We start from the raw sequence: 22,762 nt of genomic DNA on the forward strand, positions 1-22,762 counted from the left end.
CTACTTAACCTAAATTATCCTAAGGACACACACACACACACACACACACACACACTTGCCCGAGGGAGGACTCGAACCTCCGCCGAGACCAGCCGCACAGACCATGCCTGCAGCGCCTCTGACCGCTCGGCTAATCCCGCGTGGCAGTTCCGGTTTGTCTTTCTGATGACTTTCAGCATGTTTCCTTCTTCTCCAACTCTTCTTAATACTTCTCCATTCCTTACTCGGTCTTTCTATTTCACTTTTTCCATTCTCCTCCATATCTACATCTCCAGTGCCTCGAATCTTCTTTGATCTTCCTTCCCCAGTGTCCGAGTCTCCGCACCATACATTGCAACGCTTCAGACATGACGTTATAATTTGTTACTCCTTTTCTATCTACTCTATTCGTAACAGTTTTAAGACGGTATTCAGTTATACTACTAAATGTACTTTCAAAATTGTATCATTGTACGACACACAGTTCAGAAGATTTGACGTCAAACATAGAGATGCTTGAAAAAGTAGCTTTTGCTTAAAATGGAACGGAAATTACCGAGAATGTATTCGTCCAGTTTCCATCATGAGAACACTTACCGACTTTCAACGAACTTTAGGTATGATTTCAAACCTTTTCCAAACTATAAATACCTGTTTTGTAAATTAAACTGCCTTTTGCTGCTGCTATTTAGTTTAAGCAGCAGCAAAAGGCAGTTTAATTTACAAAACAAGTATTTATATGCTTGCTGCGGAAGATGGCCACGCAAACAAACTTGTTATAAATACCTGTTTGAATGTTTTACTTCTGATGAAGGCACTCATGGTACTGCTGAAACCTAGGTGAAAAGACCTACGGCTGTTATTGCTTTAATTTTCCTGTGTAAACGATCTCTGATCACGCAGTCATGTTCAAAACTTAAAACTTTTCCTAGCACTTCATCGCTTACGTGGATAACGTCAAATATTTCACACATTAACTCATTTGTAATCAGACGCCTGAAGCTATTATATAAAGGATGATTATAGTTAAAGTCAAACTTTCAAAACGCTGTAGAAATAACACCAATGGTCAGCATGACGGCACATTGCAGCGGAATATTATCGGAGAAGGGGGAAATCACATGGTAGAAGAAGAAAAATAGTGTGAAAACTGATCAACAGATAGATAAATGAAAACACTTGTACTGCGCACGACCCACTGAAGTTGGTATAAATAAGCCGGGTACACGACTTTTCCAGGCGTTGGACCATGTTAATGAGTAATCTTACCCAGACGCATGGACAACATCACAGCCCGCATCCTGTGACGCCCGATTCAAAAAACTAACATGTTTACGGAGGTGACAGTAGAACTTTTGGTCTGGTCACCACGTTGGTGTGGGCGTGGAGGGGCCCCATCCTTTATAAATAGCGCGACTTTTCCAGCTTTGACGTTCGTCCTGACTGTCTCAACGCAGGATAGCGCTCTGTTCGTAAAGCTGTATTACAAGAATGATGACTGTGCACAAGTCGCTCTGCTGATGTTCTCGACAATGAAGGGTTTGAAAAGAGGCGTTGGTCCGATGACTGCCGTGGGTCTGGAGAAAATGATTTGGAAATTCGGAAAGACGGTTTCTTTTTATGTGCAACCTTGTAGAGGGAGGAAACGAATTGATGTAACGTCAGCGGAAACAGTGGCCACAGCAATGCAGGAGGAGACTACTGGTGATGTGCAAAAGTGTAGTGCACGGAAAATCGCCCGGGCATGGACATATCCGTGAGGGCGGTGCGTAAAATCCTACGACGCATCCTTCCTTGCTATTGTTGCTGTGGTCTTCAGTCCAGAGACTAGTTTCATGCGGCTCTTCATGCTACTCTATGCTGTACAAGCTTCTTCATTTCCAAGTAACTACTGCTCTCTATATCCTTCTGAATCTGCTTAGTGTATTCATCTCTTACTCTCTCTCCACTATTTTTATCTTCCACGCTGCCCTCCATTAGTGAATTGGTAATCCCTTGATGCCTCGGAACATGTATAGCAAACCGATCCCCCCTCCTAGACAAGTTGTGCCACAAATTGCTCTTCTCCCCAATTCTTTTCAGTACCTCCTCATTAGTTTCATGATCTACCCATCTAATCTTCAGATTCTTCTGTAGCACCACATTTCGAAAGCTTCCAGTCTCTTCTTGTCCAAACTATTTATAGTCCCTGATTCACTTCCATACACGGCTACACTCCATACAAATACTTTCAGAAACGAGTTCCTGACACTTAATACTCAATGTTAATAAATTTCTGCTCTTCAGAAACGCTTTCCTTGCCATTGGCAGTCAACATTTTGTATCCTCCCTACTTCGACCATCATCAGTTATTCTGCTCCCCAAATAACAAAACTCATCTACTACTTTATGCGTCTCATTTCCTAATCTAGTTCCCGCAGCATCACCTAATCTAATTCGACTTCATTCCATTATCCTCGTTTTGCTTTTGTTGATGTCCATCATGTAACCTCCTTTCAAAACACTGTCCACTCCATTCAGCTGCTCTTCCAGGTCCTTTGCTGTCTCTAACAGAATTACAGTGTCATCGGCAAACCTCAAAGTTTTCATTTCTTCTCCATGAATTTTAGTTCCTACTCCAAATTTTGCTTTTGTTTCCTTTACTGCTTGCTCAATATACATTTTGAATAACTCCGGGGATAGGCTACACCCCTCTCCCACTCCCTTCCCATCGGGGATACGCTACATCCTTCTCTCACTCCCTTCCCATCCACTGCTTCCGTTTCATGCCCCTCGACTCATAACTGCCAACTTGTTTCTGTACAAACTGTGAATAGCCTTTCGCTCCCTTTATTTGACCCCTGCCACCTTCAGAATTTGAAACAGAGTATTTCAGTCAACATGGTCGAAAGCTTTCTCTGAGTCTACAAATGCTAGAAACGTAGGTTTCCCTTTCCTTAACCTGTCTTCTAAGGTACGTCGTAGGGTCAGTATTGCTTCACAGGTTCCAACATTTCTACGGAATCCAAACTGATCTTCCGCAAGGTCGGATTCTACCAGTTTTTCCATTCGTCTGTAAAGACTGCATGTCTGTATTTTGCAGCCGTGATAGTTCGATAATCTTCACGCCTGTCAACACCTGCTTTCTTTGGGACTGGAATTATTGTATTCTTCTTTACGTCTGAGGGTATTTCACCTGTCTCATATACTTTGCTCAGCAGACAGTAGAGTTTCGTCAGGGCTGGCTCTCCCAAGGCTGTCAGTAGTTCAAATGGAATGTTGTCTACTCCCGGGGCCTTGTCTCGACTTATATCTTTCAGTGCTCTGTCAAATTCTTCACGCAGTATCGTATCTCCCATTTCATCTTCACCTACGTCCTCTTCCATGTCTATAATATCTTTTGTATTTTCTTCTTTCATCAATTAAAGTCAAACTGAGGCCTGGAGACACTGGAAAGTTACAGATAGAGATTTCGGAATCAGGTTTTAAATTGTAAGACATTTCCAGGGGCAAATGTAGAATCCGACTACGATCTATTCTTTGCTGTCGATTCAAAATCACCCATGTGCACGAGCTGCTTCCTGTTGACCTGCGAGCAAGAGAGACCTTTGCTTTAGAATTTCTTGCTTGCATGGAAGTGGACAATGATTCAACGTGGAAGATTTTGTGGACAGATGAAGCCAATTTCCATCTGACAGGATATTTGAATACACAGAATTGTCGAATATGGGCAAATATAAGCAAATCAACTAGTACCACTTCCATCTGAGAAGGTCACTGTGTGGTGCGGGTTTATGGCATTATTTATCATAGGTCCATATTTTTTCGAAGGGACAGGTGCTTCCTGTCCTGTTACCTGTACCGTCACTGGTAAGCGCTATGAGTGTCTTTTGCGCAATGACGTCATTCCATCTCTCCAAGAGCGTGGATGTGTGGATGCGATCATTTTTATGCAAGATGGTGCACCTCCGCTCATTGCAAATCCAGTTAAGCAGCTGCTGAAGCGCCATTTCCGAAATGCTAGAATTATCAGCCACCATTTCCCTACTGCCTGGCCATCCCTATCATCTGATCTTAATCATTCTGACTTCTTGCTGTGGGACTGTCTGAAAGATTTTGTGTTCAGTGTTCCGATTGCAAACGTAGCTGCATTGAAGGCACGCATTGCGCAATGCACCCCGGAAACATTCCAGTCAGTTGTGGAACATGCTGTTTCTCGATTTCAATTTGTTTGCAGAAAACGGTGGACAGCATATAGAACATGTTTTGCGCCAGGCGCACGGAATTAATAATCCGATATGATTTTGATTGATGCTTCTTATGCGGGTTTTGGCCTCAGGACAATTAAAAACCGATAATTCCCATCAGATTTGACATGATCTGGACGTGGAGGATGGGTTTACGTAACTAACAGTATTCCACCTGTGCACCCATGCACACTGTTTAACATCAGACGTACACCTTAGGCATAGTTGTATGATTCATCTGTCATTTGTAGTCGACCACTATTGAATTATGATGCTTACAGCGCCATCTATTGCTACATTTTGTAAATATTTATTTTCCTTCTGCCTTGCGGAACCCTTCTCCGATAGTACTCCGTTGCAATTTGACGGCATTCTGGCCAGTGGTGTTATTTCCACAACGGTTTGGAAGTTTAATTATAGTCACCTTATCTATGATAGTGTACTGGTACTGATGTAATGAATGAAGTCCATCAGGTTTCGTAACATGTCATTAATCTCCTTTTCTTTGTTGTTATCTTAGAGGCTTCGTTCACACTTAATTGGTGGTATTTGGAGAACATTTACAAAGAAAAACAGTTGGTGACTGGAACTACTGACAGGAAAAGAAGCAGAAAAGAAGTTTGTTAAAACCACATCTAGTGTTCTGGGTACGTTCAAGTAAGTTTTGAGCTCTATCAGGTAGTGTTGATGACTTGTTCTCGGTTGTTAGAGAGTCTAGCGACGAAACGTAGGCAATTACCTGAAGAAATGAACCAGATTAGGGCCGCGTACTAAATGTCTTCTTTACGACCTGGATGCAGTTACGTCGTGTCTGGAGACTGAAACAGTCCCGCGGTAGCCGGAACACGCCAAAACGACAGTGACGGAGAAGTTTCCGAAGATTCAATTCGAAAGAAACTTTTAACTGTCACAAACGGATTTTTATAGGCAGCTAAGTCTCATACCGTTTACACCACTGACACAGTAACGTAAAGTTTATGGTTACTTTGTTGTAATAGTTCCTGTAAAACATCGAAATTATTGTTTCCTTATTCTTGCGAAGTAAAGACCTATCCCACTTGTTCTACGTTGGAGAATGTGTTCAGGATTGTATACGAGACAAAATTATGTCATCAACTACAGGAACTGTCATACGTTAATCTTGTCGATGAATGTGATTCGTAGGATAAGTAGAGACGTGCAAAATACCAAATCATGTATGATATTTTGTTTGATAACAATAAATTAATCAGTATCGATACCTCGACAATATCTATAAATTAGTTTTGAAACTGGCAGTGTCGCAAAGTTTTGACTATTTTTATACATAATTTTAGGGTTTCCTTTGACACAAAACAACTCATTTAAAAGAAAGGACAAATACAAAATTTAGCTGCACTTAGTCTCATGAATGAACTTGGGCGTAAAATCAGATAAAAACTTGTGTGGTAAAGCGCAGTAGCTACCAAGCTCTCTGAAGCCTCTGATTGTAAATATACGTGAAACTTAACACTGGAACAGCAAAAGGGGTGAAAATTACCTTTCGACTTTTATTTCCGCAATAAGGAATTCAGTTTTTAACATCTTTCCAAAATAAGTCTTTCTTCTCATTTCATACTTTTGACAACAGTGTACTGCAGTTTTCCAGTTTCTTGAACTTTTACGATTTCATAGAACTTTCATAAAGTACCTACAGCAGCAGAAGGTGTCAGTTGACCCCTGAGATAGCTCCTTTTCAGAATGCTACTGTTCTCATAATTATAAAGGTAATTTCGTTGCATTTTGCTTTGATCAGCTGTCGCTGCCTGTGATTCTTGCATGTTCATAAAGGTTTCCACGATGCACAGCGTAACTTTGTGTGTTGCTGTTGTTACTCGCCTCATCAGTCAGTGACTTCTTTTCTTCTTTGGATGTAACAGGTATTTTCGACTAAGTCGTGGTCTTACTAGAGAAGAGATTTAGCGTATTGTGTTCAGTTACGCGACTCACGGAGTAATTTCCATTTCCATTTTGGTGTATTCTGTCATCGATTAGGAACTCTCTTGAGTTGGTTACTGTCTCTACAGAGAGCAAAATATAGTGGGAGGAGCAAATTGAAGACTCCTCGGTGCAGGAAATGTCAGCAATGTGACGACAGATTGCTAAGACGACGAACCGGTGAAACTTCAGTTATGAACAGACTGTCATAAAAATATTAATTCGGATTTTAATAACTTTAAATTATAATACAAGCATTTAAATATTAAATTAGTTTCGTGAAACGTCTGTTTCGTGATTAGATACGTTGATGAGGTTTACAAAAATAAAAAATGAAAAAAGTCACTGGAATAATTACACAAAGTGTACTTGCGCTCTATAATAAAATCAGCAGATATAGTGGTAGTAGTGTCTTCTTTAATAATTATGTGTTTCTTGGTGGATGATCAGGCGTAGTTTGGCGACGCGCTTTAGATAGTGATGGAATCTGTGTTGTTGGAAACATTCTTGCAAGTGCGACTGCTGTGGTGTAGACGACGTATCTGAAAAGCTACTTCGTGTAATTTTAATTTACAGAGTGCTATAAAATTAATTTATTTGATTAATTTGGAACTGTATAAAGAAAGAGATTATCTCTGTTACTTGTGGTAAATAAAATAATCTGACCACGACCATGAGCATTTGACAGACCGGCAAACCTAATTTTCATTGAAAGTAGGTAGCATTTTGGGTTATGTATAGTGTCAAAATCAGATGTCTCGGGATACTCTGATTGCTGATTTTATTATTTTCCTGAAACAGATAAAAATTCCTGTGGTGAATGTGAGAGGTAACGCGGTTTGTGGTCTAATGCTCTGCGTTGCTTCCCTTAGATCGCGGGGTCCCGACTTAGATTCTCTCCTAATCGAATATTTCTTTGCTCATGGGTTGGGTGTTTGTGTTCTCGTAACCATTACATCTTACTTTCTTCAAATTGCCGAAGCGGCTTTGGAGAGAAAGACTTGCACCAGGTGGTCGAAAAACTTGGCCAGTTATGCTGTACGATCATTCCATTTCAATGAAAATGCTTATATACCTTTAGTAATATAAAATCAGCTATTGGTTGGATCTAAACTTGAATAAAATAGTAATACATAACAGAAGATTAAATTAAATGTGAAGGTTTTTAATTCAGTAGTGTTTGTTTCAATTTATCATTATGTCCGGTTGGGGAGGGGGGGGGGGGGGGGAGGGCGAGTACCTTGTGAGAAAATTTCAGAGATAACTCACCTAGCACACGTGTGTTTACTGAGAGTATGGCGGCAAAATATTCCCATAGAGCCGTTAAACGCCCCTTACCAGTGACCAAACTGTCACTGAGGTGACGAAATTCTTGACATAGCGATATGCACATAAACAGATATCGGCAGTATCACGTACACGGCGTATGAAAGGGCAGGGCTTTGGTGGAACTGTCATTTGTACTCAGGTGATTCATGTGTAAAGGTTTCCGATTTCATTATGGCCGCACGACGAGAATTAACAGACTCTGAAAGCGTAATCGCAGTTGGAGGTAGACGCATGGGAAATTTCATTTCGGAAATCTAGGGAAGTCAATATACCGAGAAAAACAGTGTCAAGAGTGTGACGACAATAACACATTTCAGGCATTACTTCTCACCACAGACAACGCAGTAGCCGACCGCCTTCACTGAAGGACCGAGACTAGCAGCGTTTGCGTATGGTCGTCAGTGCTGACAGACAAGCAACACTGAGTGAAATAACCGCCGAAATTATTGGGGGACGTGCGACGAACTTATCCGATAGGACACTGCGTCCAATTTGGCATTAACTGGCTATGGCAGTATATGGTCGACCTAGGTGCCTTTGCTTACAGCATCAGAGAGCCTACGGCGCCTCTCCTCGACTCGTGACCATATCAGTTGGACCCAAGACAACTGGAATACCGTGGTATGGTCAGATGAGCCCTGATTTAAGTTGGTAAGAGCTTTCGGTAGGGTTCGAGTGTGGAACAGATCCCACGAAGTCATGGGCGCAAGTTGTCGACAAGACACTATGCAAGTTGGTGGTGGCTCCATAATGGTGTGAGCTGTGTTTGTATGCCATTGACCGGGTCCTCTGGTCCAACTGAACCGATCATTGACGAGAAATGGTTATGTTAGGTTACTTAAAGACCATCTGCAGCCTTTCACGCACTTCATGTTCCCAAACAACGAAAGAATTCTTGTGGATAACAGTGTGCCAAGTCACTGGGCCACAATTGTTTGCGATTGGTTTCAAAAACATTTTGATCAGCTTGAGTGAATGATTTGGCCACCCAGACATTTCGATATGAATCCCATATGGGACATAATGAGATAATGTAACAACACTCCAACCATCAACTGCCAAAGTTGGTGGTTGGATTGCTGACACATTATCTGTGTATCAAGTAACGCTGGCAACTGATGCGTTATGCGTGGTGATCTTATCAACCTGTACTGCATCAAAACAGCCTGAAGATGACGCAATTAAGAGTTGAAACTGGTAGCGACAATATAAAATCATAAGGGCGGCTGTAGGTGTTTTTATTCTTTGTCATGTGACTTATTTTGAGTTCCTCTTTTAACAAATACGATCTCTCTTTCTCCACCCCCCCTCAACCCCCCTCCACCCCCTCACACGCACCCTTTGGCTAAATTGCGGCTAGGTACTTTAGCTTGTTGAGTCCATGCCACGTCGAGCTGCTGCACTTTGCCGGGCAAAAGGAGGTCCGAAAAGATATTAAGAGGTATCCCATGACTAGTTCCCTCAGTGTATATGCACCAGTGCTATGCAAAGTTTTATCAAAGGTAACAGTTGTTGTACAGCAGCGATACGTATAGAGGAAACCGGGGCACGTTTACGCAGAGTACGTTTCTCAGGAAACATTCTTGCTAGAGTGCTGCCGACAGTGGAAGATTAGTTGTGCCACCTAGTGAGGTCTCTGCTATACTTCACGGCACCAGCTGAGTGAACGTGTTAGCACAAATCACAGTACAAAGGGGGCGAATTTTGATATTCAACTGACAAAGCTCTTAGCGAGCTTACTTTCTGGAATTGAGAATAGAGACACCGCCTTATCGTAGCATTGACGGTGCGGGCGAGAGGGATTGCGTATTTTAGTGACATGGACGGCTGTACCGGCGGCATCGTAACTGCTGGCAGGATCTCCCAAGCCAACCAGGCCTCTGCAGAGGAATGTATCAAAGTGTGTCTCTGGCAAAACTTGAAGCCCCGGGTCTAAGGAATGGCAACACCAGAGTGGGGAGTTGAATCGTTGGGCCAGCTCCCCAGCAGTTCTAAAAGTATTCATTCGATTCGAGGTCTGTTAAAAGTCTGAGGAAACAAAAACGCTATGTAAAAGGACTATGTTTATAATAACGTGGAATGTGCTTTGCTACAAAGAAAAGAAAGACAAGTATTCCAGGAACTAGGAATGTTGAAGATAGATATGTGTATCTTCAAAGAAACAGAGGTCAAGAGGGGATGAAAATATAGCAGATTACATTTTTACAGAGGCGTTAAAAATAAGGAAGGGACTAACTGAAGAATTTCAATAGCCTTCCACAAAAAGTACAGATCAAATGCTGGAAGGAAACTGATGAGAAAATAATTACCTTAGAAATCTCAAAATATGGTCACGAAATTAACATTGTCACGGCTTATGCACCGACAAATCACTGACAGCAAAGTCAGGGAGATTTCTAAGAAATGTGCATATATTTGATACATTGACCCTGAAGGTTTTGAACGGTTTCTTTCCTCACAAGCAGACCCACAAGTGAAAAGGGACAGCCTTTCCAGAAACATCAGGTCAGTAATAGACTATATCATTTAAAATAAAAATTCCAACTTAGGTAAGAATGATCTTAGAGTCTTCGGGATGCACAATGTAGCTGAAACCACTTCCTGTAAGGTGCAGCGATGATAGCAACATCCAAGGGACAAAGACAATTTAAAGAGGCAAATATTCCCACGAGTACAGTAGATTCTCTGAAATACACCTTATATAGCTTGAAACAAGATCCTGCACTATTTCTTTATAAATTATTGTTGTCATACAAACTGAGGCACTTAGAATAAGGAACAGCAGAGCAGATGTACCAAGGAATTAAATGATGCATGCACGAAACATCATTCGAAGCATTGTGGCAGCAAGAAGAAGAAAAGCGGCCCACACAATAGTGGACTCAAAGCACTGAAGAAAAAATAAACCTAAAAAAGATTTTCTATACTGGTTGAGATGCGGACGAACGTGATAGAGCCTTGTATGTTGGAATGAGTGGAGGAGTAAAAAAAATACATCTGCAAAAGGGAAATTGAAATCTGGGAGGACAAACGCGAGGAACCCAGTCGATACATGGGGGACACAGAAGTGGCTGCAGCATGGAAAATAGTCAAAGAAAGAAGTAAAAGAGAGCAAACCATCTTATTATCAATCTGATAGCGTGCGAGAATCATTTTGAAGTCCTGGTGTCAGCAGAAAGGACACATTACAAGGAAAATAAAAAACATATCAAAATTGGGAAAACACCAGGGCCTCTTGATGTAGCAATAGAATCAGTGAGGTTTGGCTCAAGTATTCTGTATTAATATCTGAGCAAGTTGTTTAATAAATATATGTGGCATGGGAAGGAAATTCCAATAGAGTGGAGCTTAACGCATCTTATCTCCAATCATACAAAAAGAAGCAAGATAGTGAGTAGCCATTATCGTGGCGTATGGAATCGCTGATGCGCTGATGCAGCCCTGGAGAATGGCGTACTGTATCACAGCCGTCCACAATACGAGCACGAAGAGTCTCTACATTTGGAACCGGGGTTGCGTAGACAAGAGCTTTCAAATGCCTCCATAAATGAAACTCAAGAGGGTTGAAGTCAGGAGAGCGTGGAGGCCATGGAATTGGTCCGCCTCTACCAATCCATCGGTCACGGAATCTGTTGTTGAGAAGCCTACGAACACTTCGACTGAAATGTGCAGGAGCTCCATCGTGCATGTACCACATGTTGTGTCGTACTTGTAAAGGCACATGTTCTAGCAACACACGTAGAGTATCCCATATGAGATCATGATAACGTGCTCCATTGAGCGTAGGTGGAAGAACATGGGACCCAATCAAGACATCGCCAACAATGCCTGCCCGAACGTTCACAGAAAATCTGTGTTGATGACGTGATTGCACAATTGCGTGCGGATTCTCGTTAGCCCACACATGTTGATTGTGGAAATTTACAATTTGATGACGTTGGAATGAAGCCTCATCCGTAAAGAAAACATTTGCACTGAAATGAGGATTGACACATTGTTGGATGAACCATTCTCAGATGTGTACCCGTGGATGCCAATCAGCTGCTGATAGTGCCTGCATACGCTGTACATGGTACGGAAATAACTGGTTCTCCCGTATCACTCTCCATACAGTGACGTGGTCAACGTTACCTTGTACAGTAGCAACTTCTCTGACGCTGACATTAGGGTTATAGTCAACTGCACGAAGAATTGCCTCGTCCACTGCAGGTGTCCTCCTCGTTCTAGGTCTTTCCCAGTCGCGAGTCATAGGCTGGAATACCCCGTGCTCCCTAAGACGCCGATCAACTGCTTCGAACGTCTTCCTGTCGGGACACCTTCGTTCTGGAAATCTGTCTCGATACAAACGTACCGCGCCACGGCTATTGTCCCGTGCTAATCCATACATCAAATGGGCATCTGCCAAATCCGCATTTGTAAACATTGCACTGACTGCAAAACCACCTTCGTGATGAACACTAACCTGTTGATGCTACGTACTGATGTGCTTGATGCTAGTACTGTAGAGCAAGGAGTCGCATGTCAACACAAGCACCGAAGTCAACACTACCTTCCTTCAATTGGGCCAACTGGCGGTGAATCGAGGAAGTACAGTACTTACTGACGAACCTAAACTGAGCTCTAACATGGATATTAAGCGTTTCCGGACACATGTCCACATGACATCTTTTCTTTCTTTGTGTGTGAGGAATGTTTCCTGAAAGTTTGGCCGTAACTTTTTGTAACACCCTGTATAACGTCTTTACCCTAAGACAGATCATGGAGAGAAGGTTGGAGAAGAATCCAAGCAGTCATTCAATGTTCATAAATTTCGAAAAATTATATGACACAGTGCCACTAAGATTGTTATTTGAAGTGTTGTAGTCAGGGGAACTGCAAAATTTGGGTAAGACGTATCATAAACCTATAAAAGTTTGCAGACTACGTCATTAAAATAGGGAAAGAAATTTCTGTCACCTACATTCTTTCAAATGTACGTGCAGAGGACACTAGATCTGAAGTGTAGAAAGTGAATGGGCAAGCGGATTGAAGAAAGAAATCAGTATATTTACACACTTTTCTATGTTGACGATCAGGTCATTGCAGCAAATGACGAAGTGATTCTGAAGAAAGTCATAGAAAAATTGAAGTGTTCAAAACGTATTTAGATGAGTCAGTTTTTCCGTTTGAAGGTTTTGCATATGAAATTGATGATCTGCGTTTTCTCCTAGATAACTTACAGTGGAATATACAATTTATAGAAGAAGGTGAGGCAAATAACTCTCTTCACTACCTGGATTTACATATTAAATGGTGGGATAATGAGAGTACCCTGCTTACTCCGGGAACTTACTGTACGTCTACTACTACTACTGACTGCGTTATAAATTCAACATCGTGTCGTCCAGATATCCATAAGGAAACTTATTTCAGTTCCATGATTAGAAGGTTGACAACCTTACCATTAATGTAAACTGATATAGATAAATAGGTATGCACCTTAGAAGATTTTGCGATAAACAAAGGCTACAACCCTGCAACAATAACCAATATTGTAAGTGCAAAAAAGCCAGATATGTCACAGCATAAAATGCAATTGACCACATTAACTAAGGAAGTCAATAATTATACTAAACAATGCTTTGCATCTTGAATCTACATAGGTACAGTTTTATCTAAAAATTCCGCAATATTTAAAAATGCAAAGACACAAATTTCTTTTAAAACCAATAACAATTTATGCAAGCATCTAATACACTATAAAAATAAAATTTACCACTACACAAAATCTGGAATATGTAAGATCAGTTGCAGGTCAAGTCATAAATGTTGCCTAAGTCAGACTGGTGGATCTTTTTCAGGCAGACACAAAAACACTGTAGGATGACCGAAAGCAACACATCCATGTTCAGTAAACTGCTTAGGGATTGTAATCATGACGTCTTTAGTACTGAACAATCTATAGACATACTGCATGTGTTACCTAAAAGCAAAGAGATAAATATCCTGAAAGAAATAGAAATATGTCACATTTTGTCTGAGTCCCTTGATACTGAATGACCAACAAGATCTTAGGAACAGGAGGTTCTTAGAAAACTTTACATTCTAGCTGTAGGGTCTTGAGATTTTACATACAGAAATATTTCATCTAAATCTTGGGGTTTTTAATTGACCATGTTATGCTACATAGTTTCAATTTACAGCTTACTACAGTTACACACAGTCTTTTTTATTCTAAGTAGGTGACACATATTTGCTTTCTTCTGCCCTTCTTACCATGTTTCCTTTCTTGCATTACTTTTCATGACATAATTGTTACAGTAATACTCCACCACTACCCTTCTTGAATAGAATAGCAGTTTGGCTCTTCTCCCACTCCCCACATTTTTCTTATCCCCTTTCCCCTGACATCACTATCCAATCCAATGATTTACTTTCCTTCTCCTCCCCCATTTCTTCAGTTGTATATCATTGTGCCATTCGTATTTTCTTAGCCCCATCGCCTTTAAACTCCTCCTTTATCGCTCTGTCAGTCGTAATTTTTTACCTCCCTTCCTCATTCCCAAATCTGTTCCCATCCCCCTAACCCCGTTCTCATCTACCCAACTTCAACACCATCAACTATTCATTCATATTTCTTCCGCTGTTTCTCTCCTCACAACCCGCATTTTGCCCTCCTCAATCACTCCTTCAGCATATACCTAATTCTAACAAGACATTTCCTACTTATCCATTCCTTTACAGTCGGGACTACTCCTCCTCCTCCTCCTCCTCCTCCTCCTCCTCCTCCTCCTACCACCCCCCCCTCAGACACCCTACCGATCACACTCTTCAACTACTTTTTCTTATTCTGACACGACCTTCACATAATAATTTCTTCACTTATTTCTTCTCTAAGTTCTGCCCCACCTTCCCTCCCCCCTCCCATTTTTCACTCCTGTATAATACTTTATATTATCATTGGCACTTACTACATCGTTAAGCGCTACTGATTGGCTTCCGTACTTTCTTTCATCTGTTCCTTACAAACTTCGGTTTCTTCATGCTTCATAACGTATGTTCATGTCATTATTTACGGTCTGATGTTTACAAGTAAATGCAAAGATGATGATTCACAATACCACCTCCAAAGGTAATCACATACTGTCAAATGATACCTAACACTATAGTCAGTTTATATCTGTAATACCACACTTCTACATTTTGCTGTTTCAGGTCTTTTATGGTTATATTCTTTGACATCACTTTCATAGGTACATCTTTAAGGTATATGTCAGTCTTGTTTCATCTACTTTGGACTGACTTTCCCAGACATGACGTGCTTCTACGATAATGTACTGCATTCCTAGAAAACTTTAACTTAGTACTGTTTATATCATATTAACCAAATGCGTTGACTGTGTATTCGTCATCCTGCATAGTACAAAGCAAAATGACAAGGGTTTAAGAATAAAGTGCACATCTCACAGTTTTAGGTCAGCTTGCATTTAATATTTTTTTTTAATTTTCAACTTTTTACTACTTGTCTTACTACTCGTTTTCAGCATTTTACTCGATAATGGGGTGAAAGTCGAAATCTAGATTATACACAGTAAACATAGAAAAATATGCAGTCAAATGGCGGGGTATTCTTTCAAAAAAATGCTGAATGACTGAGTCAGCACCACTGAAAACTTTTTACATCTTACATGCTTAGAAAGTTGTTACAACAGTATAAAAACAGTGTTCGAAAATTAATTTGGAGAAGATGAAATATCTGTGTTGCGGAGAAGAAAATGGTAACCTGGATACTGATGGACATCCTATCAAAATGGGTAAAGAATTTAAGTACTTGGGTAGTTCCTCATTACGTAACGGAAGATGCGTCAGATGTACCCAGCACCGGATCAGGGTGAGAAGTTCGGCAATCAAAAAATGAAATCGTGCACTTTGGTCCTCTAAAAGGAGTATAATAGTCAAAATGTATTTATACAAATCATATTTATACCAATAACAAGCTAAGAGGTTGAGTGCTGACAACTCATAGAAATAACAGGAAACTTAGAAATGGATCAGCTAAAAACACTGTACAATTTCCCGAGTTGACCACATAAGAAATGAGGAAATATGAGAAAGGGTGCAAACTCAATAAAGAAAGACAGTTAGTATGGTTTGGGCATGTCAGAAGAATGGATGAAGGCAGATGACAAGAGAGTACTTTCATGTCAACCTACTCGAAGGAAAAGAGGAAGTGTGGCTAAGTGGTATCTAAGAGTAGGAATTGATGATGACGAGGAAGAATGAGGTTTGGCGACAGAAATGGAGGATGCGCTGACAGTTGTAGGACCCCTGAAACAAGAACATAAATATTAAGTATCTTTTCCGGTGATTATTCTACTTTTCGAAGTGCATTTGCATAATCTGAAACCCTAATGTTACTACGGCAGTTCCGACACTAACTCAAACTTGGCGGTGAGGTATGTTTATGCAGTTCTATTGGGGCGCGTTCATACACTATTTTGCATTGCGTGCAAGAGAAAATCAGCCATACTAACTGATACTTCACTCAAGGAAACTTTAAGACACCAGTAGTTGGAAAAGCGGTCTAAAAGAAATGAAAACGTTGAAGAATACAATGAAGAAATTGCGAAGAAGAACCTATTTGAATCTAATGAATCTATAGTTGAAAGGGTTAATTCTGTGAGAGCAAGGACTGACAAGGAAGAACGTTAATTCTATGAGAGCAAGAACTGATAAGAAAGAAAAAATGCACGACGACCTACTTCAGATGAAGAGGATTAAATTTCCCTTAGTATTTACTGCTTGAAACGATACGGCCAGTCAAAAAGAAATCAACAATGTGTCCACTGCATTACATGTAAAAGATGAGCTCATAACTATTGTGCCACAGGATATATGTTATTTTATGTATGCATATTTTGCAGCTCTGCCATTGACGATCAATCGGTATCTGATTAGCATTCAACCTTCTACGTAGGGCATATTATTCTTATAGGCGTAAGTTTGCCAAAAACACTAAATTTTTTGTGTTACCTTCTTAATTGGTGTAAGTAAGCCGGTATGTTTGTCTACTGCCAATAAAACTCATTTTGAAAACTATAGTACTGTTTTTTTCTACGTATTATTGTATCGATGATATGCATAACCGTGCATAAACCTGACCCATACCTGGGACACGTCTAAGTGATCGACGTGAGCTTACATAAAATTATTTTGCACTCTTAAATGTCATGTTGAGTTAGGACAAATTTAAATAGGACAAATCTAAAAAAAAAAAAAATTAAAAATTCCGAAAGTAATCGCCGGTTTCCCCTACGTGCTGTGCGGCACAGTCTGCTGTGGTAGACTACAGAAGCCCTTTAAGTAAGGCGAAGAGGGCCTCGTACACAAATTGGTAATGCACTGAACTACAGCTGGAGTCATGAATGGCGGTCGAGTTTAGGTTTGTTCTGGACACCTGGCGTGACGCATTCCGCGGATCCAATAAGCGCTTAATAGCGTTGTAAGCACTCTGCTGTGGACAATGTTGACACTGACCATTAAATGCGATCGTAACGAGTTATTTAGTAAATTTTTATTCCAATTGTTGCGGGTTGTCAAAGCTGACGATGGTAGTAAACGAAAATTCCACATAAGCAAGTGATAAAGATAATGTTGGCGTAACAAATGATGCTGTATTTCTTCAGAGATTTATGGAGAACCATACGGTGCTCTAGACCCGCATTTCTCAACCGATTTCCTTTGGAGAGCACCAAAGTACGTTGAAATCCTTCTCGAGATCCTTATATGTGATTTTTTCCCTAGACGCAAAAAGCAGACAATTACATACAATGCGTTATAATATTATAGAACAATTGTGTGCTACAAGTTTTGCAAATTTATTACCTTACATTCTTGAAAAGGAATATAAGAAATAAACATTAACGTCACAAATACAAGTGGACATAAAAAAATAGCGAGGTGCTTGTACTGGCAAATTTAGAAAAATAAAATCTGGGCGTGGAACAAAGTTTGACAGACTCACTTATTTCCTCACCATCTCAAGGAGACGAGACCTGCAACCAGATTTTATATTCTTCAATGCAGAGAATCCAGACTTGCACAAGTAGGATGCTGAGAAATGAAGTAAGAGAAATATTGCTTCTTTCATGATATCCAGATATTCACTTTTGACCGAAATCCAGTGTCTTTTTCGATCTCAGGACTGTTTTCGATGATATTTAGATAAGTTACTCTTTTCTGGACCTGTTTAATTCAGCCCTGGATACGTTTCCATCGTCCGGTGTAATCAACTACTCCCACCCAGTACTCAAGACCGAGGGAAAGCATTTTGATATCCCTTCTTGCAGCTCAGATGGGTGTCCTTTTATGTGTTCTCTTATCTGTTTTTTTTTTTTTTTTCTTCTGGATTCAAATAACTTGACCTGGTGGCCGTAGATGGAAAGGCAGGCAGATCGTTCTCTCCTATGACCGAGATGCAAGGGCAAGTTCTTTCGAAAATGGGCAGATTTTATCACTTGTTGACAAGATCGTTTGAAGCGCCCGCGCATACTTGAATTCAAAGCATTAAGGTTGTTGAAAATATCGGAAAGGTACGCCATCTCAGCATACCAAACTGAGGTCTTAAGACATTGACAGGAATCAGATTCATTGTTAATATTGGTTTCAAAAAATGCAAGTAGTTCACCTTTATTTTCTACAGCTCAGGTAATAATTGTTTCTTTCCGTTTCTGTATAGTGTGGAGGAGCTTTACATGGCTGATCACTGCAACAAGTATTTGAGTGGTGTAACCCAAGCGATTTCCGTCCATAGTCCTCCCACTTGAGTAGATGGGTCTTTATTCGTCACAAAAGCCAAAAGCCCCTATATATATCTACTGTCACTATAACAACCCCATCGGTATAAACAGCAGTGTAACCCCTCCACATGAGACAGTTATCTCACAACAAACGTCAAACAGCAGCAAAGATACCAGCTCCAGTATTAGCTGTTTCCAACTCTAGACCAAACAAGTATTTCGTAATAATTTCTGTTCCAAAAACAACTCTCACAAAATATAGTAATTGAGCTTTACCAGGAATGTCAGTGATTTTATCTACCTGTAGAGCAAACAACGCGTTTCTTAGGTTTTCTGAAACACTACTTTCAATACCAATCGTCATGTCCATAACGTCCCGATAAGCTGTAGGCCTATGATCTGACAGGGGTACGTTAGAGATCAGTTTAACTGCTTCCAATCCTATCATAAGAGCAACCATTTCCTTGCATGCAGGTAAGGTAAGCTTTCTGCCGATGTCATGGGGTTTCTGTCTCTTGGAAATTATTTCAGAAATTTTGAATGATGCCGAATTATTCCTTTTTCTATCATGACAGAAGATGCTTAAAGTATACAGTCACTGAGAACACGTACGGTTTTTAAAACACGTTGTGATGGTTTCGTTCCAAATGCCTTTTCGTTTGTTAGGTACCACAGACTCATTTGACAATATTGGGCTACACACCAAACATTTCTGTGTAGGCTTGCCATCCTTGCGTGTGTAGGTAAATCCAAGCTTTATATATATTTCTTTATAGTGGCGCTTATGTTGGGCATCGTCTGGTCCTATTTTTATGTCGTTCTCAATGGTCGATGACGAAGGGGGTGCAACCGTTATTCTCTTTCGAGTATTAGTACGTTCATCTTCATTCTTCATATTTGCAAGATCTGTCAACGTGTAAAACTTTCTATTGCCTTATAACAAAACTGTCCATGATGAAAAGAGCGCACTAGTAACTAAAAAACGCACGGAACTAGTGAAACTAGTATAAAAATGTATTTAATAGCGAAACAAACCATCGACGACTGATAACTAAAAAGTAAAAATGACTGAGTAGTTGATGTGGCTCTCTTATGTACGAGGTGCATTCAAGTTCTAAGGCCTCCGATTTTTTTTCTCCGGACTGAAAAGAGAGAGAAACATGCGCATTGTTTTAAAATGGGGCCGCGTTCATTGTCAATACGTCCCAGAGATGGCAGGACCGTACGGCAGATGGAATTTTACCGCCAGCGGCGAGAATGAGAACTGTTTTAAATACTTAAAATGGCGACGTTTTCCTTACTTGAACAGCGTCCAATCATTCGTTTTCTGAATTTGCGTGGTGTGAAACCAATTGAAAGTGTGTTCGTGGGTGCGACAGTTTAATGAAGGCAGAACATCGTGTGACAACATCCTCGGGCTCGCACAAGCCGGTCTGACGACATGATCGAGAAAGTGGAGAGAATTGTTTTGGGGGATCGCCGAATGACTGTTGAACAGATCGCCTCCAGAGTTGGCATTTCTGTGGGTTCTGTGCACACAATCCTGCATGACGACCTGAAAACGCGAAAAGTGTCATCCAGGTGCCACGACCACATGGCTGCCCGTGTGGCACGTTGCCAAGCAATGTTGACGCGCAACGACAGCATGAATGGGACTTTCTTTTGGTCGGTTGTGACAATGGATGAGACGTGGATGCCATTTTTCAATCCAGAAACAAAGCGCCAGTCAGCTCAATGGAAGCACACAGATACACCGCCACCAAAAAAATTTCGGGTGACTGCCAGTGCTGCAAAAATGATGTCCATGTTCTGGGACAGCGAGGGTGTAATCCTTACCCATTGCGTTCCAAAGGGCACTATGGTAACACGTGCATCCTACGAAAATATTTTGAAGAACAAATTCCTTCTTGCACAGCAACAAAAACGTCCGGGAAGGGATGCGCGTGTGCTGTTTGACAAAGACAACGCACCCGTACATCGAGCTAACGTTACGCAACAGTTTCTTCTTGATAACAACTTTGAAGTGATACCTCATGCTCCCTGCTCACCTGACCTGGCTCCTAGTGACTTTTGGCTTTTTCCAACAATGAAAGACACACTCCGTGGCCGTACATTCACCAGCCGTGCGGCTATTGCCTCAGCGGTCAAAACAGACTCCTAAAGAAGCCTTCGCCGCTGCCATGGAATCATGGCGTCAGCGTTGTGAAAAATGAGTACGTCTGCAGGGCGATTACGAAGAGAAGTAACGCCAGTTTCATCGAATTCGGGTGAGTAGTTAATTAGAAAAAAAATCGGAGGCCTTAGAACTTGAATGTACCTTGTATGTACCTGGAACTGAGAAAGGAAGAACCCAGAATTACTACAAATCCATATTGAGTATCTACCGCAGTTTTTTACTGGCGGAGGGAAAGGTAGACTCCATACAGGATACTATGGCAAGTAAATGCACAGACAGAAGGGCAGAAGTGAGGTGAGTGGTAGGGGTGCGGGTTACGGGCAGGAACTTTAGGGAAATGATGAGTGCTGGAGGGTAACTGCCACTATGAACTGAAGCCTACGTTCATTCCTTTTGTAAATGTAAAGTGAGACCCCTTCACGCCAATACTTGCATTGTAACCATTCAAAAAGACGTCACCTAAAAGAATACCGCCCCAAATGTAGCGATTTATTTTCGGCTGGCTTGTTAACCATCTGTAGCATACTGCTGGGGCCAAGTGGCTTTAGGCGCTTCAGTCCGGAATCAAGTGGCTGCTACGGTCGCAGGTTCGAATCCAGCCTCGGGCATAGATGTTTGTGATGTACTTAGGTTAGTTAGGTTTACGTAATTCTAAGTCAAGGGGACTGATGACCTCAGATGTTAAGTCCCATAGTGCTTAGAGCCATCTGAACCATTTTTAACCATTTGTAACTATCGGAGAAGCGTCGTGAATGGTGAATTTCGAGTAAAACCTCCTTTTGCCGAAACACAGCGGAGCTTACACTGCCTCACCTCACTAACACGTTGTACAGACACAATTGCAAAACAATTCTGGAACAGTGGTTATTAATCAAAATATCCACGGGTGTACTGCCGGTCTATAGCGTCCAACGGGCACAATATTTCGGCGATCAAATATGTCGCCATCATCAGGTGAACAGTCCGTCACTTCACCTGATGATGGCGACATGTTTGATCGCCGAAATATTGTGCCCGTTGGACACTATAGACCGGCAGTAAACCCCTGGATATTTTGATTATCAAATACGCCGGGAGAAACTCAAGACTCATAGTGGTTATTAAGTTTAGTAAGTGAGGAACCGAGGAGAAGCTAGGTCAGTAGCTCATGGAAAAGGACATACACAGTACAAAACCAAATGTATAACGTCTCCATTGATGTCCCAAAATCCATAGCATTTCTTGTTTCACCAGCTATCAATATCTCTTAATTACATTCTTTCATCGAAAACCCTGTAGTTAGTGGAAAACACAGTAGATAATGAAGTTTTGCGTAACGATATGGCTAACTACTCTCCTACTGGCGCGTTATTTGCCAATGTGTCTGAAATTGTTTACGATACACGAAGAATTATGATGATATTTCACTCTCGCTTTATCTCTGGCGCAGTCTTGAAACCTGTGACAGATCGACACCTCTACATAATTCTAAAGAACAGTTCAATATATTAGCTAAAATTCATACGCAGCAACATATCTTGTAATATTCACCAAACACAAAATCATAGCGAACTCTACTTTTCATCGCAAACTTTTCAAAAATGGTTCAAATGGCTCTGAGCACTATGGGACTCAACTGCTGTGGTCATAAGTCCCCTAGAACTTAGAACTACTTAAACCTAACTAACCTAAGGACATCACACACATCCATGCCCGAGGCAGGATTCGAACCTGCGACCGTAGCAGTCGCACGGTTCCGGACTGCGCGCCTAGAACCGCGAGACCACCGCGGCCGGCGCAAACTTTTCAGAATTTTGCTCTGTGCGATACTTACACCTAAAATATCGCAATTAATGACCAATAACGAAATGGACATATCACGATCCTGTCACATGAAGCAACATTTTTTTTAACCAAATAGTCTCTGTAAAATCGTTTGAGAAAGATTGCAGGCTATCCGCCATCGATTATGTCAGCACCGACCGGCCGACCGGTGCAAACACTTGTCGACCTACCCTTCTGAAGGAACGAAGGAATTCGGTCAAAGCTTTGGACGAAAGCTGGTCACTGCACATTGGCCACCGTATCCTATCCGTACTCTAAAGGTGGCCGTGGCGACTAAGGATGAAAGGATGCCGAAGGCCACAAAAAACTGGAAGCGTTTTTGTGAATGTTATTCATGAAATGAAGGATCTTTCCTTTTAGAATTTAATGCCAAAAGTATAGAATTATTATCATGCGACACTGAACTCGCATTCAGCAGACTGACGTTTCCAACTCGTGTCCTGCCATCCGGATTTAGATTGTCAGTGATTTCCCTAAATCGCTCCAGGCAAATG

At 41.2% G+C, this 22,762-nt stretch overlaps 1 protein-coding gene across 1 annotated transcript in view; it reads right to left on the bottom strand.

The window, feature by feature from the left end:
- Positions 1-22,762, bottom strand: part of LOC126284935 (TWiK family of potassium channels protein 18-like) — a 1,181,210-nt gene that overhangs the window by 849,585 nt on the left and 308,863 nt on the right. The window lies entirely within an intron of this gene.

Source organism: Schistocerca gregaria, chromosome 8 (assembly GCF_023897955.1).
Source record: "Schistocerca gregaria isolate iqSchGreg1 chromosome 8, iqSchGreg1.2, whole genome shotgun sequence".
Taxonomy (NCBI): domain Eukaryota; kingdom Metazoa; phylum Arthropoda; class Insecta; order Orthoptera; family Acrididae; genus Schistocerca; species Schistocerca gregaria.